This window comes from Grampus griseus, assembly GCF_964374135.1.
Source record: "Grampus griseus genome assembly, chromosome: 8".
NCBI lineage: Eukaryota > Metazoa > Chordata > Mammalia > Artiodactyla > Delphinidae > Grampus > Grampus griseus.
The window spans coordinates 14,625,179-14,629,002 of NC_139002.1; the positions used below are offsets into that span (position 1 = coordinate 14,625,179).

The window sequence follows — 3,824 nt, forward strand, 5'->3', positions numbered from 1 at the left end:
TCTTAACATTTTTTTGGATCTGTCTCCTCAGGCAAGGGAAACAAAAACAAAAATAAGCAAATGACACTACATCAAACTAGGGTTTTGCATAGTGAAGGAAACTATCAACAAAATGAAAAGGTCGCCTACTGAATGGGAGAAGATATTTGCAAATAATATATCTAATAAGGGGTTAATATCCAAACCATACAAAGAACTCAGACAACATCAAAAAGCAAACAACCTGATTAAAAAATGGGCATGGGGCTTCTCTGGTGGTGCAGTGGGTGAGAGTCTGCCTGCCGATGCAGGGGACACGGGTTTGTGCCCCGGTCCGGGAAGATCCCACATGCCGCGGAGCGGCTGGGCCCATGAGCCATGGCCACTGAGCCTGCACGTCCGGAGCCTGTGCTCCGCAATGGGAGAGGCCACAACAGTGAGAGGCCCGCATACCGCAAAAAAAAAAAAAAAAAAAAGGGCATGGACTTCCCTGGTGGTCCAGTGGTAAAGAATCCACCTTACAATGCAAGGGGTGTGGGTTCGATCCCTGGTCAGGGAACTAAGATCCCACATGCCACAGGGCAGCTAAGCCCACACGCCACAACTACTGATCTTGCGTGCCTCAACTAGAGAGCCTGCATGCCGCAAACTAGAGCCCTCGCACTTTGGAGCCTGCACACCACAACTAGAGAGAACCCCGTGCGCCACCATGAAGAGCCCACGCGCTGCAACAAAACATCCCTCACACCTCAGTGAAGATCCCATGTGCCGCAACTAAGACCCCATGCAGCCAAAAATAAAAAATTTTTTAAAATTTTTAAATGAGCAGAGGACCTGAATAGACACTTCTCCAAAGAAGACACAGATGGCCAGAACAGACACCCAAAAAGATGCTCAACATCACTAATCATCAGGGAAATGCAAATCAAAACCACAATAAGACACCACCTCACACCTGCCAGAATGGCTATCACCAAAAAGACAACGAATAACAATTGTTGGCGAGGATGTGGAGAAAAGGGAACTTTTGTGCACTGTTGGTGGGATTTTAAATTGGTGCAGCCTCTGTGGAAAACAGTATGGGGTTTCCCCCCAAATTTTAAAACTAGAACTACCACATGATCCAGCAATTTCACTTCTGGGTAATTTACCCAAAGAAAACAAAAACACTAATTCAAAACAATATATGCACACCAATGTTCATTGCCACATTATTTACAATAACCAAGATACGGAAGCAACTTAAGTGTCCGTCAATAGAAGAATGGATAAACATGTGGTGAATGGGATATTCCTCAACCAGAAAAACATCTTGCCATTTGTACAACATGGATGGATCTGGAGGATATTATGCTAACTGAAATAAGTCAGACAGAGAAAGACAAATACTGTATGATCTCACTTATATGTGGAATCTAAAAAACAAAACAAAATGGAAACAGACTCATAGGTACAGAGAACAAACTGGTGGTTGCCAGAGGGGAAGGTGGTAAGGGTGAAATAGGTGAAGGGAAGTAAGTGATACAAATCTTTACTTATAAAATAAATAAGCCATGGGATGGAATATACAGCATAAGGAATATGGTCAATAATATTGTAATTACATTGTATGGGGACAGATGGTTACTAGACTTACAATGGTGATCATTTCCTAATGTATGCAAATGTCAGATAATCATGTAGTATACATGAGACTAACAATATTGTACATCAACTATATTTTAATTTTTAAAAAATAATAAAATAAACAATAAAATTCTGGAAAATGCACTCTTACAGGGACAAGAAGCAGGTCAGTGGTTGCCTATTGGGGAAGAGGTGGGAAGGAGGGGAAGGTTATAAAGTTACATGAGGAAACTTCTGGGAGTGACAGATGTGTTCATTATCTTGATTGTGATGATGGTTTCACAGGTGTATACATGTTAAAATATTAAATTAAGCACCCTAAATATGTGCAATTTATTGTAGGTCAGTTATACCTAAGTAAAGCTCTTAAGAAAAAACAGAGCATGCAGAGAGAAGCAGAAGGCCTTAAGGGAAGCTTTGAAGGAGTCATATGTAGTCATAGGGCACAAACAGCTGAAGACCAAGACCTGGGTCTGACAGTAAGGATTATAGAGCCACAGCACCAGTTGGAATGCACAACCTACCAGGTCTCTCACATTACAGAAAACTGGTAGGGAGGGAGGAGCCCCTGAGATATGGGATGGGGCATTTGGGCATACATAAACCAGGCTAGAAACCTTGAACCTTCTCCACTCTTCTACATGTGGGCTGTACATAGTGAATTCTTTCCAAAGAGGACATTATGGAGAGGGGAGAGGAAAAGAATCGCTTGATGGCAGAGAAACCTGACAAACATGACTCAGCCAGGTGATCCTGGTCAGGATCAACAGTAAAAAGCCATGATGACATATGTGTCCTTGATATGATGTAATGAGAACAGCACTTTACCTCTGTGGTCTTCCTCCTCCAAATCCACAACTCCAATATAACCATGAGAAGAATATCAGACACCCCAAATTGAGGGACATTCTAAAAATGTCTGGCCGATACGCCTCAAAACTACCAAGGGCCTCAAAAACAAGAAAAGTCTGAGAAACTGTCACAGCCAAGAGGAGCCTAAGGAGGTGTTACAACTAAACGCAATGTGGGCTCGTGGAACAAAGAAGGGCATAAGTGAAAAACTGAGGAAATCTTTTAGTAACTAAAGGGTGGACTTTAGTTACTAATAATGTATCAATGTTGGTTCATCAGTTACAAATGTATTGGGTTGGCCAAAAAGTTCGATTGGGTTTTTCTGCAAGGGGAAAACCCGAATGAACTTTTTGGCCAACACAATAAGCTATTAATTATAGGGGAAACTGGGTGTGGGGTGCATGAAAACTCTTTGTACTACCTTTGCAACTTTTCTGTAAATCTAAAACTATTCTAGGGAATTCCCTGGCAGTCCAGTGGTTAGGACTCCACGCTTCCACTGCAGAGGGCCTGGGTTCGATCCCTGGTCTGGGAACTAAGATCCTGCATGCCGTGCAGCATAGGTAAAGAACTAACTACATCTATTCTAAAGTAAAAAGTTTGTTTTATGGCCCGGCAGGATGGCTCCTGCAAAGAAGGGTGACAAGAAGAAGAAGGGCCGGTCCGCCATCAACAAGGTGGTAACCAGAGAATACACTATCAACGTTCACAAGCACGTCCACGGAGTGGGTTTCAAGAAGGATGCCCCTCCGGCACTCAAAGAAATCTGGAAGGCGATGGGAACTCCACATGTACGCATTGACGTCAGGCTCAAAGCTGTCTGGACCAAAGGAATAAGGAATGTCCCATACCTTACCCGTGTGCGGTTGTCGAGAAAATGTAATGAAGATTCAAACAAGCTCTATACATTGGTACCTATGTACCTGTCACCACTTTCAAAAATCTACAGTTAATGTGGATGAGAACTAATTGCTGATTGTCCAATAAAATTATAGAATGGTAAAAACATTAGTTTCATTTATTGAAACTAATGTCTCTCTTGGAATTAGGTTGGGCTGGGGACATTTGCATATTCTAATGTTGTAGGGTGAATAAAGTTTCTTCGTGTCTGAAGTAAACCTCTGAGGCTCCAAATTCCCCTCAATACATCACCTCCAACTTTCCCAACCCTGCTCAATCCCCCCTACCAAGGAGGAAACTTTTCTCTGTGTAAAGTCTGTAAGATGGCTGTATCCGCAATAGCTGATTGTCTCACAAGCTGTCTCTTCAGGCACCACCTCTCTTCGCCTCCAGGCCCAAGATGAGACCCTAAGGTAACCCACTCAGAGAGGAACAGCCCTATATACATCAAAGAGTTACAAGATCTT

At 42.7% G+C, this 3,824-nt stretch overlaps 1 pseudogene across 1 annotated transcript; it reads left to right on the forward strand.

The window, feature by feature from the left end:
- The first annotated feature begins 3,077 nt into the window (after positions 1-3,077).
- LOC309825642 (large ribosomal subunit protein eL31-like) lies at positions 3,078-3,433 on the forward strand (annotated as a pseudogene). Its single transcript has one exon. The product of its transcript is annotated as a large ribosomal subunit protein eL31-like (transcript).
- Positions 3,434-3,824: the final 391 nt, after the last annotated feature.